Below are 13,391 nucleotides of genomic sequence, written 5' to 3' on the forward strand. Positions count from 1 at the left end.
AGATGAGATCAAATCCACTAGTGGTTATATTTTCACCCTAAGTGGTGGAGCAATATCGTGGAAATCAGCAAAACAAACTGTTATTGCTAGATCAACCATGGAATCAGAATTTATTGCTCTAGATTTAACTGGTAATGAGGCCGAGTGGTTGAAAAACGTCTTGGCAGGCATTCCATTAGGAATGAAATCAACACCTTCTATGTCTATTCATTGTGATTGCCAAGCTGCAATAGCCATTGCAAAAAATAAAATCTTTAATGGTAAAAATAGGCACATTCAGTTGAGACATAATGTGGTAAAACAGCTGCTAAAAGATGGAGTTATATCTATTGATTATGTAAAGTTAGAAGTGAATTTGGCTGATCCTCTGACTAAACCCTTGGGAAAGAAATTAATAAACGAAACATCAAGGGGTATGGGACTACAACCTATTGGAGGAAGTTAACAATGATGGTAACCCAACCTATATGATTGGCGATCCCATGAAATAGGTTTATATGGGTAATAACAAATCATTAGTTGATTTATATTAAGCACTTTATAAAGTCCTACCTGTGGTGTTAGTGCTAAAACTGCAAAGAAAGTGAGATTGAGTTAAAACTCTTAATTATTTCCATATTCTTTATAGGTAGTGTATAAGTTGCAGTATACACTTGATGGAATGACCTATATGAGAGTGGATTGGAGCCGCTCCTATGAGATTGAAGGAAAATTTCTAGAGCTCTCATGAACTTCCAAGCACGCGCATGGCTTATTAGCGTAACACCCCGTCAAACAGCAGAATTGTGAAAGTACATTGTGATTGGTGAAAAGTTTAATTTACACTAAGAATTATTTGGTTCATAGAAGTTTAAACTTCACCAAATATTCAGTAAATTATCTTTTACTTAATCAAATTTTGGTTCATAGTCCAAAAAACAATAAAATTAATGCATTGAACTATACCCAGAAAATATTTTACTTAAATTTATGTTCCAATTCTTTTGAAATAAGTGGGGGATTGTTGGATATTTAACAAATTATTTCAAAAAAATCATAAATAATTCAAAATATTTTGAAATAAGTTACAAATTTTTAGTTGGTTAAAAATATTTTTTCCACTTTAAGTTATCTTAATCTTTATCTTAACTGAACCATATTTTTAGCTGATATTGTGGATATCTTAATCTTTATCTTAACTGAATCATATTTTTAGTTGATATTGTGGATATCTTAATTTTTATCTTAACTGAACCATATTTTTAGCTGATATTATGGATTTGAATAACATTAAGCACTATAAATAGCAGCGCATTTACGTTATTCAGGTTCACACAAAAAATAAATACTTCTCTTTCTCTCTATTGCTTCTTCTCTATTTCTGGGTAATTAATAATTGTTGTTGTTCTTGCTGTTGGGTTACTTGTAATTCAGAAGACTTGTTGAATCCTGGAGAATACGCAACCGTCAGTGAATTATTCTTAAAGACAATGATTATTATCACATCTCAGGCAAATATTCTGCTCATCTTTCATTTAATTTCTATATCTTTTTCTACCACTTTTCAACAATCAACAATCTTAAGGATAATGGCTGAAATTATTTCTCCTAACAATATTTCCATTACTAGACCCGTTGATCCTTCTGCCACTGGCATTCCAAGTGGTGTTCCTACTGCTATGATGCAACCTGCCATGACAATGTCCAAGCTATTCCAAGATGTCTCCAAAATTGAATAGTTCAATGGTGACAATTTCAAACGCTGGCAGGAACGTGTATTTTCAGTTCTTGATATGCATGGATCCGGATCTGACCTACTGGAATATTAAAAATTTATTGTGTTGTTGCTGATTGTATTTCAATTAATATATATTGTTCAATTATAATTCAATTAATATATATTGTTCAATTATAATATATGTGTCACTCCACTTATTTTATATAATATATTATAAATTAATTAATTTATCATAAATACTATTTATAATTGAGAATATATTAATTAAAATTATATTTTTATAATTATAAAAATATAAAATAAATAAAAAAATATAATATATTACGAGAGTGAAAAAATAAGGACCTAATTGAAAAGTTTTAAATACTCAAATAGTAAGGAAAGACTTTTGTGAAAAAAATTATAAAGTTTTGAACTATATTATAAATTAATAAAAATAAATAAATAGCATTATTACAATGTCACGCCAACGCTAAAATAAAATTTAGCGTAACGTTTACACTCCGAAATTGAGGTATAAGATGAAGAAGTGAGAATCTCTTTTAAATTTGATATTTATTTCGTACCTTCACCCCTCTATTAGTTTACTAACATCTTTCTAGACATGTTAACTTTTTCATTGTAACTCTATCTACCCTTTTCCCTCTTTATATTTTTTTATATAAATTTAATTAAACTTTCAATTTTTACTCAAAACTAAATAAATTTAATTTAAATTTTTAAATTAATTAAAATATTATACTTTTACGCAAATGCTAAATAAACCCTTATCTAATATAATATTTTTTAATAATAAAATATTATTTTTAATAATAAAAATATTTTTTATATAATAATATTTTATTTTTATAATTTTAAATATTATTTATTATATCTATTAATTTTTTAAAATTTTTATGTTAATTAAAATATTAAAATTTTAAAATTTTATTATATAAAAGTAATATTTTATTATTAAAAAAATATTATACTATATTTAAATTTATTTAGCTCTTAATAAAAAGTAACTTGATTGAATTTATTTATATATTTTTTTTATCCTTTCTCAATGAGAAGTACATATGATTAGGAATTAACAAGAAGCGATCGGTTCTCATCTTATTTTCTCTAGTTTTTCTCCTTTTCTATAGTTGAGGTATCAACCTCTTTTTTTTGCTGTTGAAAGGCTTCCTTTGCCTCATTGGGGTAGAGAGAGCCTTTCCTCATCTTAGTAGTGGATCTCTCTCCTCCCTTTCTAGGTGAGATTTTCTATTGATAAAAAATTATTTTTGTTGTTTTTGTGGTAGATTTGGGCTTCAATAACAATGATTTATTTGATCTATTAAGGTGTTTGTTGTTTTTTCTTTCGGCTTCTTTTCCTTGCTTTACATGTATGGAGGAGCTCGATGCTCCAGGGTTTGTAAGCCGTATACCTGTAATCGCCGACTACAAAAGCTTTAGCTGGAGTTTTCCTTCTCCTTATCTCTTGGCCTTCGCACCTGTATATTGAGGTGAAAGCTTCTTCAAGCTATATTTCCTTAGATGCATGATGGTAAAAGAGGATTCCTTTGATCTATGTGGAAAAGTTTTTTCATCCTCTTTTGTTTGTTTGCCTAATCTTGCTGGAGTTTGCTTTCTAGCCCAAGCAGTGGAGTCGAGTCGCGATTGAGGAAGTCATTGCTTCCCTTTCCTATAGTGTATGGTATTCACTATTTTAGTGGACCAGGAGACGCAAGTGTTTTTGGTATTTTTATCTTTATTTTTCTTCTTAGGTTCTTTGGTTTTGACTTTGATGTTTGATATCTTGCTCTTAAACCATCTCCAACGCTACGCTAAATTTTATTTTAGCATTGGAGATGGCCTTCAATGCAGCACCAAAATCTAGTGGGATTTTGATGCTGTGTTACAGTGTCACGCCCATATAGCAGCGTTATTTACTTTTTTTTGTTAATTTATAATATAGTCCAAAAATTTATTATTTTTTTCATAAAAGTCCTTTCTTACTATTTGAGTATTTAAAACTTTTCAATTATGTTCTTTTTTTTTCACTCTCGTAATATATTATATTTTTAATTTATTTTATATTTTTATAATTATAAAATTTAATTTAAATTAATATATTTTTAATTATAAATAGTATTTATGATAAATTAATTTATTTATAATATATTATATAGAATAAGTGGAGAGACACATATATTATAATTGAACAATATATATTAATTGAAAATACAATGAGCACAACATACTAAATATCTAATATTTTGGTAGGTCGGATCCAGATCCAGCAATATCATTGAGATATTGACCATATACATTAGAGGCGGATGACGGGGGTGGTTGTTGATGTTGAGCTCTTTTCTCTAATATTCGAATTTTTTCTTGGCGAAACGTTTCACGAGCAATTGGATCAAAAATAGAATTTAAATCGAGCAGTAAAATTTTATTTTCTTCTTTAAATTCCTTTAAGTCCAAAACTCTGCTTCTCATTAGCCTTCCCTTCTCCCTTTCTGCAGTTGCATTCGCCAACAATTTCACAAGCTTTTCATTATCAGCATGTAAGCATTTCAGAGCGGATGAAAAAAATTCATCAAGTTTTTCTTCAATTTTGCTTTTTTGACACCAAGAGGTCGATTTGATGATGTACAATCTCCTGCAATATCCTCATTTAAATGAATTGAAAATGATGATAAGTTTGAAGATGGTACCATAGGTGAGTCAGGAGTAGGATTGTTCAACTCCGAAGACACATAAGAAGAGATTTGATTTTGAACTATTTTTTTAAAGCTACTATCTTTGAACTTCTCAGCATTTTTCACCATTCTCCAAACATGGTCAAATTTGAATTCCTTTTTGTAGCTTGGATCTTGCATGAGTAAAGTTTTTGCTTGATTGAGTTGCATAATTTGGAAAATGTTAAGAAAAATTCTAAGATTTATGTACAAAGTAGTTACCAAAAAAATACTCACCAGATCTTGCTCTGAAGCACCACTATGATGTAAGTTTTCAACTTGTCAATAACAACCATTCAATTTTCTTATAGCATTCTCAATAACTTGCATTCGACATTGCAAAGATCGTGGGTTGCGGGACTCCCAAAACTTATTCTTTGCAACTTCATATGCTTCTACCACTCGACTCAAAAAACGTTGACTAGATTGTTGTTTACCTATAACGGGATCTTGTGAAACATCTAGTTAAATTCTACATAATAGCATATCTTCATTGGTAGAATATCTTGCAGATTTTGAAGTCATAGTTTATAAAGTGATTAAATATTGAAGGATATGGCTAACTTATGGTAAGTTGTAGATGTTGGCATTTTAATATATATAAGTCAGATGGAATCTTAAACAATAATTAAACCAACAGTATTCTAATAGATTTCATCTTAAAATCGATCGTTGGATGTATTTCATTTCGATCTCCACCTTCGGATAGTATACATCTCTATCCCCACATTTTTCAATAAAGTGAGATGAAATCTTAAACAATAATTAAACCAACAGTATCCTGATAGATTTCATCTTAAATTTGACCATTGGATGGATTTCATTTCGATCTCCACCTTCGGATAGTATGTATCCCTATCCCCACAATTTTCAATAAAGTCAGATGAAATCTTAAACAATAATTAAACCAATAGTATTTTGATAGATTTCATCTTAAAATCGACCGTTGGATGGATTTTATCTCAGTTTCCATCTTCGGATAGTATGCATCTCTATCCCAACAGTTTTCAATAAAGTCAGATGGAAGCTTAAACAATAATTAAACCAATAGTATCCTGATAGATTTCATTTTAAAATCGACGGTTGGATGGATTTCATTTCGATCTACCTTCGGATAGTATGTATCTCTATCCCCATATTTTCAATAAAGTCATATGGAATCTTAAACAATAATTAAACTAACAATATCCTGATAGGTTTTGTCTTAAAATCAATAATTGGATGGATTTCATCTCGATCTTCACCCTCGGATAGTATGCATCCCTATCCCCACATTTTCCTATTAAATAATGTATTCTTCAAAGATATAAACATAACTCATATTTTTTAGTTCCTCTTAAATTTGAGTAAAAAAAATTCTACAGATCATTACTTAAAATGGATTTCTATGTTGGAGATACATCAAATAGTGATGCTGAAAATTCATCATCTTCTTCAGATATTGATGATTATATTTTAGATGATAATGAGTTGCAGTGGAAGCAGAAGTAGTTAATCAACAATTTCTTAGGAATAAGATGGTTTTGCAGTATATATAAGATCAACACCGAGTTTCTAGAGGTGGCTCTGTTCCAGGTCATCTAGTAATCAATCGAGATCATAAAGTGGCTGATCGTAATTTATTTCTGGATTATTTTTTAGATAATCCATGATTCAATGATGTAATATTTCGTCGACGATATAGAATGTCTCGAAATTTATTCATTCGTATTGTCGATGCAATAAAAGCGCATGATACGTACTTTAAATAATAAATAGATGCAGTAGGTAAAATTGGATTATCTACTCTTCAAAAAATCATAGCTGTGTTTCGAATGTTAGCGTATGGTTTGCCGACGGATGCTACAGACGAATATGTGAAAATTGAGGAGTCCACTGCAATTGAAAGTCTAAAGAGATTTTGTTGAGCTACCGTTGAGGTATTTGGTGAGCAGTATTTGAGGTCACCAACTGCCGAGGATGTTGGAAGGCTTCTTTATATTAGTGAGCAAGGTGGCTTTCCTGGAATGTTAGGTAGTCTCGATTGCATGCATTGGAAGTGGAAAATTTGTCCTACTGCATGGGCTGGCCAATATACAGGTCTTAGTGGATCGCTAACAATCATTTTAGAAACTATAGCTAATTATGACCTTTGGAAATGACATGCATATTTTGGAATGCCCGGCTCCAATAACGATATTACTGTTTTGGAGTCATCGCATTTATTTTCCGACTTTGCAAAAGGTATAGCTCCTCCCGCTCATTATGTTTTCAAGGAAAAGAATATAATAGGGGTTATTATTTAGCTGATGGTATATATCTGAAATGATCAACTATTGTACAAATTATTCATGAACCACAAACAAGAAAGAAGAGGTATTTTGCAATGAAATAAGAATCATGTCGAAAAGATGTTGAACGTGCTTTCGGAGTATTGCAATAACGTTTTTCAATAGTTGTAGGGCCATCACATTTTTGGAAAAAATAAGTATTATATGATATATTAACTACATGTATTATCATGCATAATATGATAATCGAGGATAAGGTGACTTTAGTGCACCTATTGAAGACGGTAGAGAATTTTCAGCTACAACTGTTGAAATGGTTGTCGATGAAACTACTCGATTTGAACAATTTTTGGCTCGACACAAAGGATTAAGGATAAAGATGCCCATTTTGCAGTTTGTAATGCATTAATAGGGAGCAATATACGAATTTAAATGATTATCTAAATTAGTTTGTATTTTTTTATTGATAATTTAATATGTATGAGTCTATTTTATTTTTAATTTGCTAATTAATGTTTAATTAATATATATTTATAATTAATGTATTTTTATAATTAATATTTAATTAATATATTTTTATAATTAATATTATATTTTTATTTATCTATAATATAATTAAATTTTTAAATATTGGAGGAAAATATAAAATATATAAATATTTGGAGTGAATAAATAAAATTATATGAAATTTTTAAATGAAATGGATAAATAAGATTAAAGTAAAATAAATAATATAATATTAAAAGGAGAAGAATGCAAATAAAATATTTTTTTAATATTAAAAATAATGAAAAAGGTTAAAAATAATATTACGTTATTTTAATATTTTATACTAAAATAATATAAAAAATAGTGAGTAACATTAGAGATGGCTTAAGAAAAGTGGACATTTGACAAGGAAGAAGGCTACCTTACCCTTCTTTCTTTTATTTACACCTTTCTCACCCCTTTCCACATAAGAGTAAATTTTTCTTTAGAAATAAGAGTACAAAGACTCGTTTAAATTTGCAAAGCCTCTTATTTTTTAAGCACAACTTCGTCCTACTATCTCACACACTCGTATCACTTCTTTGATTCTTGAAATTAGAGAGCGAAGAAACGTGGATCACGTGGAAAAAGGAGGAGAAACTTTAATAAGAAGCTACATATATTAATCACTTATCTTTTGTTTTTGGTTTTTTTTTTTCAAAAAAAGAATGCATAAATATTAATTAATTGTTAAAAGGCTAATATGGTCTGATATTCAGAAAACTTAGGTTTTATTGTTTTTTTTTTTCAAATTGTTAAGATTTTAAATAGTGTTAAACAATTGATCTGGAATTAAGTTAGTATTGAAGTATTTTATGAGAACTTAAAAAGAGTCTTTTGCTAAAAGAAAAAAAAAATTCATTTATTACTTATTTTTAGACAAGTAATTTTTAGAAAACAGATTTTAAAAAAATAAATAATAAATAATAAAAAGGTAAAATTAATGAAAATATTAATTAGTAAATTTTTTAAAATTTTAAAATATTATTAATTTATTTTTTTTAAATCAAGAGATTAATTAATAAATTTTTCAATATCATAAAAATTAAATAATAATTTTATCTATTAAAATATTATACATTTTGTAAAAATAATTTATCATTATTTTTATATGTAATTATTTATAAAATTATTTTTATCTTTATTTTATTATTAATTATCATATTTAAAAAAATGATTTTGTTACTTATTTTTTATACAAAAATTTTATAACTCATTTTATATAAACAGTTTTTAAAATTGTTTTTTAAAAAAAATCAAAATTATTTGTAATTTAAAAAAAAATAAAACAAATATAAATTATACCACGTTACCAAACACATTCTTAATTTTCAAAATGATTATATTATTAATTAATTAATAATTTCTCAATCTCTTTTTTTTTCAACTATCACATATTAATGTGGCTGTTTAAAGCAAAACCACTAATTATATTAATAAAATTTCATCAAATAAATAGGAATATCATCCCAAACAGAGAGACAATTATGCCTAGAGTAGTTTTACGACGAATCCATCTAATAGAAATATCAGTTATAGAGTCTAATACAAATTTACAATCAGTCAAAATCAAATCCTTGTAAAAGATAATTCGACAAAGATAATTTTCAACTGTATGTCTAAACCCCTGCATAAGATAATTTGACAAAGATACTTCTCCTTCTTTCTCATCTCTCGAGCATAAATCATTAAAGTCTCTGGACAAAACCACGGAAGAGAGATTCTACGAGATAAAGCTCGAATAAGGTTTCAAAACTGACGTCGTTGTTGCGATTCTGAGAACCCATAATAACTAGTAAATCTCCATTGAATATTATCTTCCGAAACAATCGAATCAATAAAATTTGAAGAAAATCCAACCACAAAAACAGACACATGACTCTTCTACATTAACGAAAGGCCTCCACCTAGTCCTTGTCTATTGACTGAGAAGCAACTATCAAAGTGTAAAAAATTATGAAAATATTCCATACGAGAACTAAAAACTTTTGTTTCAATTGATTGGATTGTATATGAGAAATATCCCCACCATATAAAAATTATAAGTGACAATCGAAATATCTCTGGAGCTCTTAATATCGAAATATCTCTGGAGCTCTTAATATCGAAATATCTCTGGAGCTCTTAATATCGAAATATCTCTGGAGCTCTTAATATCGAAATATCTCTGGAGCTCTTAATATCGAAATATCTCTGGAGCTCTTAATATCGAAATATCTCTGGAGCTCTTAATAGGGACAACAACATTGTTTTTTTCATCGATAGTCAATTAACGCAGATCTTCTTCCATGGGAAGGAAAAGAATAAATCAGATTTAAGAAAGAGGAAAAGATGAGAGTATCGAGACACAAAGTGACCACAGAGAGAAACTTAATAAAATACTTATCAATGTGATTGTCGTTAGAATTTTTTTTATGTACTTTATTTTTATTTTTAGTATATAAAATAAACAATATTAAAATTTTTAGTAATCACTCTATATTTTATTTCATTGCATTTTTACACTAATTATTCGTTGCATATGAATATTTTATAGTATTACAAGAAATTATTGTTAATAAAAATAATAAGAAGATACAATAAATAAAAGGGTTATGTCTCAAAAATATCATAATTTCATAGTTTTTCATATTAATTTTTTTAATTAATTTTAATTAAATTTAAATTAGTTTATATGATTTGACTCATTATTTTTACTAAATAAATAATTTAATTAATTTAAATTAAACTTTAGTTAAGACGTTAAATACTTAATTTCATGAAATTTTTAAAATATATAATTAAAATTTTTAATTTTAATTTAATTCTAATAAAATAATAAAATTAAAAATTTCAATTATATAATTTAAAATTTTTACATAATTAGACATTTAGAGTTTTAATTAAAGTTTAACGAAGTTAATCAAATTGTTCATAAAATAAAAATAATGATATATAGTGTATCATGCAAGTTAATAAAAATTTTATAAAAATTAATTTAAAAAATTATTATAATTATAATAAATTTAAAAATTATGTTATAAAAAATAATTTAAAAATTATTGTAATTATAATAAACTTAAAAATTATGATTTTTTAATTTAAAATTAAAAGTTTTAGTTATAAAAGTGAAAGCTCGTAAAATTATAATTTTTTTAGATTAATAAATAAAATAAAAAATATATACTAATATTTAATAATTTAAAATTATTTAAATTGTAAACCAACTTCATCATTTTTAAATATCGGGAAAAAAATCCTTTTAATGAATGATTGAATAGCTTTTCTTTTAATTTTTCAACACTAATTTCAATTTCTTTTCACATTACTACAAGAAATTACAAAAAATTAGTATTGAAAATCTTAATCCTTTTAATATATGAATAGTTTTCTCCTCACAAATCCCAAACTCTTATGTTATTTTTTCTTACTAAAAATAATAATAACTACTATTATTAATTTTTAGTTTAAGAACTTCAATTCATAATATAAAAGGTCACAATCCTTGAGCAACAACACTTCTAAGTCTTGAGGGGGATTGGAAGACCACCTGAAAATAAACTACCGTTCTTAACACAGCCTTAGCTCACTTTGATTAGCTGTTCTAAGAAATGCTTAACACGAATAAGATGATTGTTACAAAGCAAAAATCTAATATCATGAATCAAGACTTCTAAAAAGTAATTATCAATTCACACAGAAGCCGAAAATATTTTCGGATCCTGTATGTCAGCGCAGCGTGTTCGGCAGTTATACTATCGAACACACTAGTTCGACATCCATAGTGTCGAACTTGCTATTGTTCGACATCATGAGTGTCGAACATTCAGTTATTCAGCTTGTTCGACACCATCTGTGCCATGGGAGCAGTGTTAATCTGCTCCCGTGGCTGCCAGCGTGGGTGCTGAACACGCACAAGAAGAAAACTCTTCGGCACTTATAGTGCCGAAGAGTTGATTAAAGCCTGCAGGGCCGTACCTGCATGTAACGACCCGAAAACCGGACCGCTACCGGCGCTAGGATCTTCATGGGAATACCTGCTCTTGGTAGTGACCTTGTTCAACCACTTACAGTCGTTACAAAGTCTCAAGGATTCATCCTTCTTTTCCCTCAACAACACTGGAACACTCCAGGGTGAGGTACTAAGTCGGATACAACCCTTGTCTACCAAGTCTCACCACTACTCTGACTACTACCTCAACTCTACAGGTGCCATCCTGTAGGGAAGAATAGAAATGGTTCTGGGTCCAGACACCACTCCTATTCCAAACTCTAACTCTCTCGCAGGTGATAAACCTGACAGCTCGCCTGGGAAAAACTGCTCAGAACTCTCTCTCAACCAACAGACACTGAGGTTGGTTCCCTGACCTGACTACTAAACTCTCAGCAAGAGTGAGAAACCCTCTGATAACCTCTCCTGAGCAATCTACGAGCCCGTAGGGCTGACATCAAACCTCTAGGCACCCCTACTCTGTCCCCTCCAAGGACTACCTCTGATCCATCCTAACCGCTGAACCTGTCTACCTTGTTCGGCGGCCGAAAGTCTGCTTTCAAGTCAAAACTCAACTTTCGGGGGCAAGGTTAGGCGGCCAAACGAAGCAGTCAAAGGCATGTTCGGTGGCCGAAACTACCTTCGGCGGCCGAACCTGAGTTCGTCCAGAACTCAGCCTCTCATGCATACAAGCCTCCCAAACCTTCCAAACACCCAAAACATGCAAACCACAATTCCACAACCTGCATATACTCAAGTATAGGCACAAAGGGGTCCAAAACTAACTTACCACCCCAACACACAACACATCTAAACACATAAGCATGCTTTGACCACAAATCAACCAAAAACCCACTTTACCCTAAACATGCATCTCTACCCATAAACCTTCATAAAACTCACTTAAAACTTCACAAATCATGAAAAGAAGTTCAGGATCTTCACTTACCTCTTGAAAACAAGAAGATGAACGATCCTAACGTGGAGATATGGAGCAACTCTCTCCCAAACTCTCCAAACTTCAAAACTTGGGTTTTTAGCTCAAAAGCTTCAAAACAACATTAAAACTCATCAAAACCTTGCAAGATTTAGAGAAAACATGAAGATTACCCATGGGAGACATGGTCTCACCTCTGTTAGTGAAAGGGATACAAATCTTATCCATTTCACCGACTGAGGACCCTTTTATAGGTGGTTGACCGCCTCTCCTTCGGTGGCCAAAACTGCAAGCAAAACCATGCAACGTTCGGCAGTCAAACTTCTCCTTCGGCAAGCGAAACCATGCAATGTTCGGCGGCCGAACTTCTCCTTCGGCAGCCGAACCTGCAATTTGTCCCCTTGGTCTTTTTCCTTTCAAAACCTAATTCCTTTCACTCAAAACCACAAAAACACTTAAAAACATGTTGAAAAACCTCTTTTTACCCCTTTTAGAAACCTCCGACATCCTCGAATTCCATATTCCAATGGAGAGTCCGCCGGAAAGTCAGAATTCTGATGCCGGCGTCTAGCCGGGTATTACACTGCATGCATGCACAGCACGGCCCTGCATGCATGCAGGTGCATGCACTGCCCACCATGCACATGAATTTGTTCGGCAATGATGGTGCCGAACAAATTCCTGTGCGGTCCGTGAAAATGGTTAGTTCGGCATCATCACTGCCGAACTAGCCAACGGCTAATTTCCATGGCCTCTCTATAAATTATCCCACCCACCACTCTATAAAACACTTTAGCCCGCCCCTTTTTGGTCTTTCTATAAATTATCCCATCCACTACTCTATAAATTACTCAAAATTTGCATTATATCTCAACAAATTACATTCTATAAACTATTTATTCCCCTCTACAAATTTCACAAAATTATTATATCTACTCTTATCGATTCGACTACAAAAAAAAGAAACGCAGATAAGTTTTAAATATTTTATATTCTAAATTTTTATTTTTTTATGTATATAGTAAATTGAGAATAAATTATTTATTATTCTAATTTTTTTTATCAGAGAAATGGCAGTTCTTGCATATACTAATATTCATTGGGATAGTAATATTATAAATAGTTGTAATGATTACGATTATGATGGTGGTTTTTCAAAGATTATTCCAATGGGTAAACAGATAAGTTTTAATCAATTGGTCGGTAAAATTGTTCGTGTAATTGGATTATCTGAGAATAATGAATTTATAGAGACAAT

The sequence above is a fragment of the Manihot esculenta genome, chromosome 17 (assembly GCF_001659605.2).
Source record: "Manihot esculenta cultivar AM560-2 chromosome 17, M.esculenta_v8, whole genome shotgun sequence".
NCBI classification, from domain to species: Eukaryota; Viridiplantae; Streptophyta; class Magnoliopsida; order Malpighiales; family Euphorbiaceae; genus Manihot; species Manihot esculenta.